Below are 13498 nucleotides of genomic sequence, written 5' to 3'. Positions count from 1 at the left end.
CGTGCAGCTGTCCGGGACGCCGGGGAAGTCACCAGCTGACGGAAGGGGTGGGCTCCCGGCTCCGCACACGGGGTCAGGGATGTGCTCCGCATTAATGCGCCCTGCAGCGCCCGGGCTGCTGCTCCTGGAGAGCCCCTTGGATCTGGGGGGGTGGCATGCTGCCGTCGGGAGTGTGTCGTGCCTTCTTTTGGGGATGCTGGGAAGGGCAAAACACGCTCCTGCCTGCCTTTCCTGGACAGAGATCTCCCCTCCAAGCATAGACGTATCTCATCTTTCTCAGTTATTTTTGTGTTCAAGTGTTCTCATCCAAGCTCATATTCTTTCATTTATTGCTGCTTTCCCTAATTAAAACCTTTTGGATTATTCCCCTGCACGCCGAGCACTCCTTGCAGCTGGGTACCAATTCCATTTCCATGGCAGGGTTGACCCGTTACACTCATTTTTAAGAGATTTTTTTAATGTTACTTGGGGAAAACAGCTAAGCATAAATGTTTTGGAAATAGGAGGAAGATGGGCTTTGTTTCTCAGACACACTTTGGGTTTGTAGTGCTGAGCAGCAAAGGAGAGTGGGCTCGGGGAGGCAGGCCTGTGGCAGTGCTGAGGGGCCATGTGGGAGGGCAGGAGGGCTCTGCCCCTCTGTCCTTCCCAGGGTCAGGTCCAGGGCTGCTGTGTCCCTGCAGGCTCAGCGTGTGCCCAAACGTGTGCTGGAGCAGATGGGGTGCCCCGGGTGGACTCAGGGCTGCTGCTGCTGGGAGGAGGGCCAGGATGGAGCTACTGCCCTGTTTTGAGAAATAGGGTCTGATTTGAGCCTGCATTTCCATTTCTGCCTCTCCTTTTCTAATATAAAAAGGAAGGCTGCCAAAGTGAAAACGAAAGGCTTGGTTTCTCTTTGGATGAGTAATTCCTCTCCCTTTTAAAAGAAAAAAACAAACCCAAACCTTCACATCTCCTGTTTGTGATGCAGGAAGATGGAGATTATGTGCATCTGCAGCCTGACTGTAAATATGCTCCAAAGGCGTACTGTGCACACGTTGTCCCTGAAGAGGATAAACCTAAGGAAACAATCTTAATCTCAGAAGTTCGCATCCACCCACTAAAGCCCCGGCAGAAAATGCTCCATGTGTGTCTCGAATCCCGAGCGCTGCTCGAGAGGCGTGTGAGCCCCAGCCCTGAGCACGACAGCCAACAAGAGGCATTTTTTTCCTTTTGCGTGTGTGGCGAAGATAAATCGAGTTTGTTTTGCAGCCCATTCTGCTTTAGGTTTCCTGTGTCATAACTGAATGAATTTGTTGTTCATTGATACCTTAATATATAGGTTGTTGGGGAGGTTGGTTTTTTTTTTCGAGGAGGAAAACAATGTCCCCTTCACTCGTGCCTGAATGGATTCATTTATCCTCCGTACCCTCCGGAAGTCATTTATTTCTCCCCGCGACAGCTGCAGGGTCTGTTTGTGTAGGAGGGTTGCGGGTGCTTGGCAAGGCCCCGGCCCTTCCTGCTGCCCGTGCCCAGCGCCGGCTGCTCCTCGGAGGTGCCTTGGGAAGGGCTTGGAAAGAACTGTGCTTTGCCCCTCAGGAATGGCTCTGCTCTGCTCTCCTCAGGGATGCTCCTGGGCATTCCTGTCAGTCCCTCTCTGTGTACCATGAGAGCCACTGGCAAGTCCTAATCAGCAGCAGTTTAATTAACATACATGCCTTCACGGAGGTTGTTCTTCACTGTAACTTAGCAGTAACTAAGGGCTGTGTGGTGGGAACATGGGATATTTTCCCTTCATTAAAGAAGGAAGGGAATTGCTCACCGAGGAGAGGTCAGTGTTTGTCTCCTGCACAGTGAAGGCAGAGACTTCTGGGTATTCCAATGGCCAAAATAAAAATATCCCATGCTTCCCCCAAAACACTTCCAAGCAGCCTAGAGCCATTTCCTGAGAGAAATCCTGTACGTTTGCAGGCTCGGAGGTGCCATGCCCTGTGAGTTATCCTCTGTAAACCTGGAAACAGCTGTTGGACCTGGTGTAGAAATGGGAGAGGGAGGAACTCGTGCTGCTGTTGTGTCGATGTGGGGACACATCCTCTGGCCTCCTCAGGCATGTCAGAAGTGTCTCTTAGCGTCACTCCTGGGCCTCCACAGCTCGGGGAAGAGAGGCTGAACGAGCATTAAAGGGAGTGAAGGAGTAACCCCTCGATAGAGGTGAGAGACACCAAGCTGTGGATCCATAGTCAGCAAAGCTGTAATATCCACTGCCCTGGAGATGCTCCCCCAGGCTCTGCCACCAGAGCAACGTGCCTCGGCACAGGTTTGACTTCCCAGATCCCTGTGGAACAAGTGTGTGCTCAGTGTCAAACTGCATTGAGACTTCATTCCTCCCACAGTAAAAGGTTGCAGATCACCCATGGTCCAGCCAGAATCTCCTCCTTTCCCACTGCGCCTTGTCCCTTGGCACCTGGAAGAAAACCCGGCTGTGGAGGTTTGGGGTTGTGTTCCCAAATTCAGTCAGTTCACCTCCTGTTGTTGTCCCCACCTGTCAGGGGTCAGGGGGCAGCACCACCTCCCTCCCCAGGCAGGGCTCTGGGCTCCTGCTGCCCTTGGGGACCAGAGCCAGGACACTCTTCCCTGTGGGCAGAGCGGCTCCATCGCAGCTCATCCGGTCGGCTCCTCAGGAGGGTGCACAGTCTGCTCACGGCTGCTGCTCTCCACCGGTGCTGCTCTCTACGGATGCTGGCTCTCCATGGATGCTGGCTCTCCATGGATGCTGGCTCTCCACGGATGCTGGCTCTCCATGGATGCTGGCTCTCCATGGATGCTGGCTCTCCGTGGATGCTGGCTCTCCATGGATGCTGGCTCTCCGTGGATGCTGGCTCTCCGTGGGTGGGAAGGAAGGATGGAGCAGCTCCCTGGGCTCGGCTCAGGCTGTTCTCCTCTGTCATCCCCAGGCTGGAAAGGCAGCAGCACTGACCAGCTGTGCTAATCAGACATAATGTGCAGCTTAGCAGAACTTCTCCATTAAAAGGTTTTGGGAATAATGTATAAAATGAATGGTTGGGGCGGCGGGGAGGGAGGGGAGCCCCAGCACCAAGCGCACAGTCACGCTGCGCCCAAACCTGGAGCTGGGAATTGGGTTTGATTTTTTTTTTTTATTATTTAAAATTCAAATGTCTGATGTTCTTAAATTGAACAAATGATATTTTAAAAAAATATATCAGGCTCCAACATCTGCAGATTATGATTTGCATTTTGAAATTGGCTGCTTGAATTGAACAAGGATGAATACTGTCACTCTTCTTTCATTCGCTCCGTTTATTTAATGAAATGCTAGAGGTCAACCCTTTGTCCTTAAATTAGTTACTATAAAAATCTTTTTGTACTTTTCTGCTTGTTATGATGTCTTCTAAGCAGAAGAAAAGGTTGCCATTAATTATGTCTTTGTTGAATATGGATATCTATTCAGAGTTAGTTAAACAGTTTCAAACAAAATTAGCATCGAGCAACTCGAAGGCCAGCTTTAGGTTGGTTATCAAGAATTTTTTGCTAAGAGAATGCTCTCCTGCAAGTGTGCATTATCTAATATATTCAGCTTTCAGTTGCTAATTTTTTTTCCAGATGAAGATGGGCTTAATTGAGGTTGTGCTTTTAAGTTTGTAGAGCTCTTCAGCATCTCATACAAAAGCATCTAGAGGCTTTTCATTTGTCTTGAGTATGTTTTAGATGTACAAATATTATTTACTTTAAACTCTAAATCAAAAGGCACACTGTAACTATTTTAAATAAAACATTATTCTCTGCTGAAATATATATAAATTCAAAGGGGAGCTTTTTTTCATTATCACTTAATTTATGTGAAAGAGCTGCTATTAACAAATTTTAGGATAATATTGCAGTAGCAGTTTAGTCGCTGGTCTCAAACAGGCATTTAGTCATGTAATTTCCTTGTCAGAGATAGAGGCTGTGAATTACGGGAAAGATCCAGCTCCAGTTTCATGTGTGACTCGGAGCTGAGTGCCTTTGGAGCGGGGCTTTGGAGATTACACGGCGCTCCTTGTTGGGAAAGTCGCAGTGTGCCGATAAAGCGCCGTTTTTCGGGAATAGCCACTCTGGGTGGGTGGCTGCCTCTCTGGGGAGGGGGTTTGGGCTGCTTTATTTTCCAGTGTCAGCTGGTGCCACCCACAGTTCCCAGGACAGCTCCTGGTGGCTTTCGGGGGGGTGACAAGGGAGGGTGGTCCCCAAAATCCCTGAGCCAGGGATGCCCCACACCAGGGAAGGGACACACTGCTCTCTGCCCTCACTGTGCCCCAGGGACTGGACAAAAAATCCATTCTTGATCCCAGAAATGTTTCTTAACAGACCTAATAAAGCAAAGCACCTACACTGTGTATGGGGGGGGAACACCCACATTTTGGGGGCTGTGTGGCCTGGGCAGTGCAGAGGGGCCATTGCCAGCCCTGGGTGATCCAGCCCCGAGCCAGACAACAACAGGCAGGGGAGCTGGGAACAGAGAGAGGAGAAAAAGCTGGGAGCAAAAAAAGAAAAAGATAATTAGGAAAAGTAATAGAAAATATAAACGTGGAAGCAGAGGATTAGTCCCAGTCATTGGAAATGCAAATGATCTCTGTGCTCGCTCCCAACATCTTTTTTCTAAGCTTGTGTTTCAGAAAGGATTTTTCTCTCATTTTGTTTTTTCCCCCCTTTTCCTCCTCCTTAGACCAGGAGCGCTGCTTTCCCAGCAGCATTAAATATTCCCTGAGCCAAGACACTAACCTTGTAATGCTTTTAGGTATAATATACAGATTTTTTTCATTTTAAATGCTAGCTCGTAATGACATTGTGGAGTAGGGATCCCGAGTCAGCCTTATTATCATGGTGTCTCCTTGAGCTGAACCTCTGAGAAATGTGAAGGGGAGACCTTTTGGAATGAACAAATCCTTTAGCTGCCTATAATTATTTATTAAAATAGGCGACTGGGATAAAGGCCGGGGAGGGGGAGGGAGGAGCAGCATTCCTTTCCCTGTCCGTCCCTCCGTGCAGGCACACGAAGATACAGCAAAGCCAGTGCCGTGGCCAAGCTTGTACTTTAGAAATATAGAGTAATGGATGTGCAGGCAGGAAAGATAAACCATGCCCAGGTGACACGTGTTTTTATGAACCGAAGGGAGAAGGCAGTGTCCTGCCCACTCGGAGCATCCCGCAGCTGCTGGGGGTCTCCTGGCAGTGCTGAGGAGGCTTGGGAGGAATGTGGGGATGGACCTGTGCTTAGGGCTCCGGGGGAGAAGGAAAATAAGAATGGGAGCAATGTTTTCCCACTGTGAGTGGTGAAAGAGAAACCATCCTGCTGCAATAGCTGGGTAAAAGAAAGAGGGGGAAAAGGGAAACAAAAAAACCCACAAACAAAACCCAACAAACGGAAAAACAAACAAACCCCAAACCAAACAACCAAACAAAAACCAGGCAAAACAGAAACTCCCCAAACCACCGAGCAAACCTCGCTGGGATTTCATGGAATGCTCACGCAGTCCAACTCCGGTAAGCAGCCTCAGCAGCCCGGGAGCGTCGCGCTGCCGAGTGCGGCAGCGGCACCGGAACCCTTCCCTACGCCGGGAGAAATTTTATAAACTTCAGCTATTTAAAAAAAAAAAAAAAATCTTTGGGGTCAATTTTCCACTTGGGCCTGTAGCTCTTGAACAAGTACTTTTAAGGTTCCTTCTAACATACAGGATTTATCTGCAGCTCTGTGAAGGGCTTTGACATTTAATCCAGCGCTGAAGTAGTAATTTGTTGCCGGCGCTTCCTACCAGGCTTTTCTTTTAACTTTCCCGGGACCGGGCCCTTTGTGCCGGCTGCTAATCTGCGCCTCACAATGCCGGGGCACCTCGGGCTGCACCTCCGCTGTCCTCCCCGGCCGAGGAAGGGGACGTGGTGAGTGCCTGAGGATGGGAGCTGGTCGGGGGGCCGGGGGGCTGCACCCACCGGCGGCGGGGGAGCCCCGGCACGGCGCGATCCCATCGCTCGGCTGGTCCGGTCCCGGCTTGTTGGGAGCCGGGCTTTCTCCACGTGTGTGCACCGAGCCGTCGGTGCACGGAATTCATAGGAGCTCCCGTGGCTTTTCTGCAAAGCCGCTGATTTTTTTTTTTTTAGTCCACTTGCATAATGTTTTTTTTTTTAAATCAGTTTTAAAGTTCCTCTTAGGCTGGGAATAGTGTGTTTGGTTTGTTTTTTTTCCTGGAGGACACAGTGCTATAGACTGTCCACATATATTCTACCAGTTTTTAGAGAGAGGAAAAAATCAGGGTAGAGGAAAAGAACCTTGTACAAGTCTTCATTTTAATCGAAGTGTGCATAGTTTTTAGAATAATTTTTAGAGTGAGAGTTTTTGCCTTGCAGATATAAAAATAGTATTTTTTGATCCCAGGTGATGAATGAATATTTTATTCCAGATACAAAACCATCTTGGGGTTATGTTTGGACGTAGTAGAAGCATGTGAAATAGTGCCCGACAAATATGAAATAGTCTCTCATAAATAAAGATACTAAAGCCACAATATTAAAAATGGGAGCAGCTCTGCCCGCCTCCCTTTTATCACAACATTTCCAAACTCGACTGATATTACAGGAGGCCTTTTGGCGATGGCTCAGGCAAGAAATGTTGCTGTATTTACATGAATTATGTCTGCACATTGTACTTTGTCTGGGGGCAAATGGGTCTCTTTTCTGCATTGGGTAAATGTTAATGTCCAGCAGCAACTTCTGCTTCTCTTAAGGCGCTGCTAAAAAACCTGCTTTTGGGAGCTCTGTGCCCCCAGATCTGAGCAGGGACAGCCCCCCTTTCCCTGGCAGCCGCCACGGCACGGGCATTCCTGACTTACAGCCCGAACCAGACGGCTCCAAACGGACGAGCCGCAGCCCAGGAATCCTTGTGAGCCGTAAAGAGGGGAACCCGCAGGTACAGCAGCACGTGGGGAGCTTTATGGGCATGATTTAGTGAATATGAGAACATATTTTGTGCTCCATTGTTTAGACTCAAGAAGGCATAAAATCTTTAACATCTATTTATCATGTAGCTATTTTAATGTAAACATTTGTCTATTTGGATGAAGTGTTTTCATTATTAAGCTAATTTCCACATGTTTCAGATAGACTGATGAGTTGGAAGCAGAGCACTTGCTGATGAGAAACGAAATTCGGCCGCGGCTCAGCCTGCTGTCAGATACATCTTCATTAGTTTTTGTCATTCACTGATGGCAAATGCTCTATAAATGAGATGACGATCAGGTCCGCCTTGATAACTTGCCTTATCTCATTAGTTTTCACATCAAAGTTAATCAGCAATGTGAATTGTAATTGCTGGAAGAGACAATGCAATAGATCACTCGGCCTTTTTTTTCTGCGTGGCATCTTGAAACATCAGCAGGCTGGTGTGAGTAGATAGGCTCCGAAGGAAAATGATGTGGAAAGCATAATAAGCAAGCTGCTCGGAATTAATGAGCTTACCCAATAAGAAAAGAATAACCAATCAATGTGAGCTGGGCAAATATAATTTAGGAATAATTGCTTGATTGGTTGTCTATAGTAGGCTGATTTGACCACACACAAGGATTAAGAATTAAGATGTCAAGGCAAAAAATAATTTGGCAACTGAGGGCATGTAATTTTTTGTTCCCCTCCCTTTATGACTGAAAGCGATGGCTGTTTGATATGTTATTCCCCGGGAATGAAAACATTAGACGGGCGCGCGCTGGTGGGTGGGGTTTTTTCCCTCTCCTTTATGCTCCTTTTATCATACAAGGTCTTTCAAACCTCCGTGGGGATATTGCAGTACGGGACATTAAAAAAGGAATGGGGAGGGGGGGAATAAAACTAAAAAGAAAAAAACCCAACCCCAGCCGTGCTGGTTGGTGAGCTCTGCGTGGCGAGGAGCTGTGGGCTGGCAGGGGCTGTGCACGCCGCGCTGTGCCGGGTGTTTGCAGAGCCCGGCCGTGCCCAGCTCCAAATCCGAAACGCAATTCCTGCGCTACGCACGCTTTCCATAGAATTTTCCCCACAGCCACTGGCCAATTAGTAAAGAACCCTTATATTCTTCTATCTAAACTATAGGGAAGGTTCAGCCAGAAGGTAAATTTGCTTTGATCTACATTACACCTAATTGAGTCACCACCAATGTCTCTATCCCAACATCAAGAAATGTGAAAATGTTAGATTATTTCACTGGGGATTAAACCTAATTTTCGCGTGTTCTGCATTAACCTATTAGGCTGACTCATCTGCATTGCTAATGCGGCTCAGGCAGCTGTCACTGCTAAAGAAAAACATGATCATGCAATCCTTGAATGAATGATTCCAGCTCTGATTAGTGTTAGTGAAGTTAGCTGAGCCCTGGTGATAAGGCAGGAAAATTCCCAGGTTGCCAATAGCTTTGAAAATTATCAGACTCTGGGCAAAATGTAGCTGGCGGCGCGCGGGGCCTCCCTCGGAAGGCGGCATTATTTAAGGCTGTCTCTTCGGGTGCTCGCAGGAACGTGGCTGCTGCTTCCGAAGGGCTGGTGGCCAGGGTACGATTTAATGCTAATGGGACGCGACCTGAGCGCGCCCGCCACGGGACAGCCGGAGGTTCTTCCCTGCCCGTTCAGACGGAGCGGCGGGCCAGCCGGAGCAGCTGCCGGCCGGGGAGAAGGGGCTCTGCAGGGGCCAGCGGTGGACCACGGCCCCACGGCTTGGGCTCCACTCTTTTGTTCCAACCGCCGTCAGCTCCAAGCCATTCCCTGCTTTCTTTCTATCTGTCAAATTTAAATAGGGGGGAAAAAAAAAAAAAAGAAGCAACAATGACCCATCCCCTTGAGATGGGAAAAATTTAGGAGTGAGTTATCCCCGAGCAATAGAGCCAGGAGCCAATTTAATCCGATTAGTGCCTGCCGACAATGGATGCTCCTCGCCCATTGTGGACAGAAGCTTTCACTTTATTTGTTTCTATTAGCCAAGAATCCCAGATATCAGAAAAGTGGAATTTTGCCCCGACAATCAACGAAAAAACAAATCGAGAAAAATAGTCTTAAGTGTCAATATTGATCTTTTGGCCTTGACTCTGTGTGGAGAGGACTTGTTGAGTGCCCAAAGTTTGCAGCTCCCGTCCCTGCCTGCTCTTGGTGCTCCCAGTCGTAGGGGGTGGTGGCAGCTCTTCCCGTCGGGATGGTGGGTGCAGAAGGCAGGGGCTGCCGAGGCAGAGCAGGGGGGTTTCACTGGGAAAAGACTCGCAGTTGTCACCCAGACAGCAGCACTGATAGCAAATGTAATGATAGCCTCCTTCCCATCACATTTCATAGGAAGAAACTCCGAGTTTTCATGTACTTGGAATGCATTCTCCTGTATCCCAGCCCAGCATGGCACTGATATCCGTGACTGCCACAGCATCACTGAGCTCCTCTCCCTCCCTGTGTGACTGTGGCATCCCCTGGGTGAGGACAGGCCAGACCTGGGCTCCGTGTGGTGCTGCTGGAGTGACGCCAGGCAGGGAAGGGCAGGATGGAGGTGGAGACCAAGATTTACAGACCTGTCCTGTGCCCAGAGCCCCAGGAATTCCAAGGGGAATAGGAGGAGAAAGACAGAGGGCACCAGCAGCACCCTGTGCCCTGAGGGGCCTCCCTGGCGACTGCCACCATGGGCTGGCAGTGTTGGCCAGGGCAGCTGGACCTGGCCCTGCCCTCGGGCTCGTGTGGTGCAGACCCATCAGCTTTGGGGTTTTGCCCCCAGGTGCCAAATGCTTTGCTGTCTGGAAAAGCACAGAGCTGCTGAGCAGACCTGTGCCCCCGGCAAAGGTGCTCCTCTGCAGTTTGGGAGAGGTGTGTTTTACCATCCCAGGCTCCTCGAGGAGCTGCACACCAGAATCCCATCCTTCTGACCCACATCCTGCCAGGCTGTCGTTGGTTCTGCAGGTCAGGGATGAATTTCCCTGCAGAGCCTGGGAGCAGCTCTCCCTGGGCAGGTGTGTGAGCACCTGTCCTTGTGCTTCCCTGTGCTTCCCTGAGCAACAGCCTGTACGGGGAAAAAGCGTCAGGGGGCATTATTCCCTGGAGCTACCCCAGGAGAGGTACTGTTTTCCTAAAATGAGATTTTTATTTTCTCCCCTCTGTTACAGTGAGTGGCTCCAGGTGTCAACTGAGCAAACTCAGGATCAGCTGCAGCTCTTCCAGAGTGCGTGTCCACGTGCAGAATATTCCGGAACAGGTATTTCACTTTAAATTCATGCCCCGTCTTATTCCAGAATATTTTCCCTGTGTAGAGGAGCACTTGGCTGGGGTCTCTGCTTGCTGCCGTACTAGTGATAAGATGGATTGGCTGATCTAATAGGTCTTTTCAATCTCTGATTTTGAAAGCTAAGATTGGGAAATTAATTTCAGAAAGGTCAAAACAGAGCAAGGCTATCCTGCCGCTGTGTGATGGATCCTATTTTTTTTTAAATCTGCCTATTGAAGGAAAGGTTAGTTATTCAGCATCCTGCAAAAGAAAGAAATAAATAAAGCGAGCCGAGGAACACAAAAGTGTATAGATCTGCTGACCCATCCGCAATCTTCAGTTAATGAAAACGCCGGGAGCGGGAGCGCTGAGAGCCTGCCGAGCTGGGGGGCACCGACCCCGCGGGGATGCTCCCCCCATTCCCGCCCGGCATTCCCGCCCGGCACGCCGCGCGTGTCCGGCGCTGCCCAGGGGGCTCCGGAGCGGCACCCGCGGTGGCCCGAGCGTGGGAGGTCTGCTCTGCTCCCACCCCGGCCCGTGGGGGGGTCAAGGGCAGTTTGTGGAAGCGCCGAGTAAATCCCGGTGGTGTTAAGGAAAAGTCCAGCCCGAGGCACTGAGGGGGAGGAGAGGGGCGGCAGCGTCCCTCCAGGATGGTCATGGGGAGGTCTGGGGAGTCGTGCCGTGGGCTGGGGGAAAGCTGGTCGTGGTTTGCTGGGGAAAGAAACAGAAAACTCGGAGGAAAAGGGGGCAAATAATGAAAACAAAGGCTTCATGTAGGTATTTCCCTGCTTTTCATTTCTTCTGTTCCAATGCACAAGCCCAACAGTAAAATGGAAGGTAAATTGCTCCAGTCATTTTAAAAAACAGGGAATCAGGGAGAGCAAAGGGGGGAATCACTTCTTAATTAAAAAGAAAATAGATTTCTTTTGTTTGTTTACTTTTTTTTTGCCTCTCCACCTGGTATATTCAGTAACCTGCCGAGCTGCCCTTCCTCTTTTCCCTTCTCTTATTACAGATCAATATGTTGAATTTTGGGAAGTGGGGAGAAATCAATTGGTTTAGGCAGCACTGATTAAACCCCTGCCCTGCCCTGACAGTGCTGGGGATATTGTGCCATTCCTGGAGTCTGACACAGGGGGAGAGTCCTGGACTAAACCAGGAGGCTGCTGTGCCTGGGATTGCTGTGCAGCCCCACATCCCAGTGGGATACTGTTGGGAAAAGCCAGGGGCTGTTGCAGGGAGGGTTGGTGTGTGGGACAGGCCAAGTGAACTGCAGCCAGTCCAGAACTCATGGAGCACCTTTCCTTGTTCTGTTAAGGACAGAATTCCTCGTGAGCACTAACTTGGGTCTCCAAGGAATTCTGCTGAATGCTCTGGAGGTAGGATCCTGACTGGAACACCTAGCCACAGCAATGTTAATTAACACACTCATCTTGGATTTAATTCACCCTTGAACCTGTATGAGTCAATCTCACTTTACAGTTCCCTCTTTACGGAGAAATACTGAGCCTGTATGGATCTGGGGCTGTTTCGTGTGGAAGTGTGCTTCCCAGCCATTCCTGAAGCTCTCCACTTCTTGCTTCTCCTGTTGCTTTCTGCAGTCAGTTATACAAAACCAAAACAGGAAAAATGGGCAAAACAAATATCTCCAGTTGAGGATTATGCTCACAAGTTCAGTAATAAATAGCAATTATTAGTCAATATATACAAACAGCTGAATTATTTTAACACATCAGACCACAGTGGAGATAAAGGATAACTTGGGAAATGGATTGTTGCATTTATCATTCTGAACAGAAGATGCCAAGGAAAACGCTGGAGCACAGAAACACATCTGGCTCGTTGGCAGGGTTATCTTTTCCCAGTAAAGATCCCGAGCAGGTTTGACTGGACACCAGAGCACCCCATAAATCAGATTGAGCTCCCCACAGCAAGGGCTGGGGAAGCTGCCAGGTGTCACTCAACCTGTCCTTTCTGAGGTTTCCCTCGCTGCTAATTCCAGAAAGATTGGAGCAATTCAAAGGTAAAGAGGTTTCCATACTCGCAAATATGTCCTGCTCCCCAAAGCTGATGCTGGAATTAGGCATGGATTAATCTCCTAGCATCCAGTGGAAAAAATAGGAACTTAAATCTCTGTGAGTAGAAACACAGATATTTTTAGGGTGAATGTTGGCTTAGCGGGAGGAATCCGTGCAGTGGGGGTATGGGGGGCCCGTGGGCGCCGTGTCACACACGTGGTGTGACGTGACGTGGGTCCTGGAGTGACCCGGGAGCTGCTGCTGGATCGGGAGCTGCTCCGGCTGCCGGGGGAGGGCCGTGCGTGGGGCCGGGGGGCCCCCGGGGCCGGGGTTTGTTGTCAGTGTGTACACACGGAGCTGCAGCTCAGCAGGCTCTGGGAAAGGCTTTTGTAGGGACGTGTGTGTGGTCCCTCGACACGGAAAAGGCAGTGAAGAGCCACCGGCTCCGGGAGCACCTCCCCATCCCGCAGGGTCCTGCCGTGCAGCGGCTTTCCCGCGGGATGCTGTTACCCCCGGGAGCTGTGGCTTCCCCTCCAAAGCAGGAACTCAGAGGAGGTGCTGCAGGTGGGGGGCAGGAGGCTTTTTTCACAAGAATCAGAGATTCTGGCTCTTTACTGGCACGTAGGTGGGGCTCATTTCTCCCTTGCTACAGAGACGGGGACAGGGCTGCCACAAAGCAGGATTTTCCCAGTGTTTTCTGTGCTTTTGCCTTTTTTTCAAGCCCTTATATGGTACAGAAGCTGAGCGGCATTCGTGTGTCTTGGGATTCCTTCCCGTAACTTCCAGGGAGTTTTTCCCAGGTCCTCACTTTCCTCCCCTATGAAAGTGCACCTTTACCTGCGAGAGGATCCAGGTGTGCCAGACTCAGGCTTAGGGTGACAAAGGCATTTAGGGCTTTGTAGTCCTCTGGTTATTTTTATTCACGTGTTGTGGATTTTTTTCAAATTCAACCCCCGCTTAACCACAGCATGTCTATAGCAGTTTGAACGTTTTATTATTATTAATGTAATAACTTCACATCAAGTGTGCACTTGCAGCAGATTGGCATGGGAAAACACAGTAATTCTTGGTGAGGGTGCACGAGTGAGATGCCACAAAGGGGGGAACTCTGTCAGAGGGTGAGCGGCGTGTGGGGCACGAGGCCCCTGAGCACTGTCCCTGCCCCAGCACGTGCTGCTCCTCAGGTGCAGCCCTGAGTGACTGTGCCAGCTCCATCGCAGGCCCACACCACCCTCCCAGCTTTCCTGGATGCTTTGCCCTGGCCGAGG

At 49.9% G+C, this 13498-nt stretch overlaps 1 long non-coding RNA gene across 3 annotated transcripts in view; it reads left to right on the top strand.

Moving 5' to 3' along the window:
- The window catches only part of LOC108640591, a 57455-nt gene that overhangs the window by 22875 nt on the left and 21082 nt on the right, over positions 1 to 13498 (top strand). For all 3 annotated transcript variants that reach the window (XR_003915977.1, XR_003915979.1, XR_003915978.1), the window contains exon 3: positions 10115 to 10203. This is a non-coding gene — a long non-coding RNA (uncharacterized LOC108640591). The remainder of the gene's footprint in view (positions 1 to 10114; positions 10204 to 13498) is intronic.

Source organism: Manacus vitellinus, unplaced genomic scaffold (assembly GCF_001715985.3).
Source record: "Manacus vitellinus isolate BGI_N305 unplaced genomic scaffold, ASM171598v3 scaffold_38_pilon, whole genome shotgun sequence".
Taxonomy (NCBI): Eukaryota; Metazoa; Chordata; class Aves; order Passeriformes; family Pipridae; genus Manacus; species Manacus vitellinus.
This window is presented reverse-complemented; position numbering and strand designations above follow the sequence as displayed.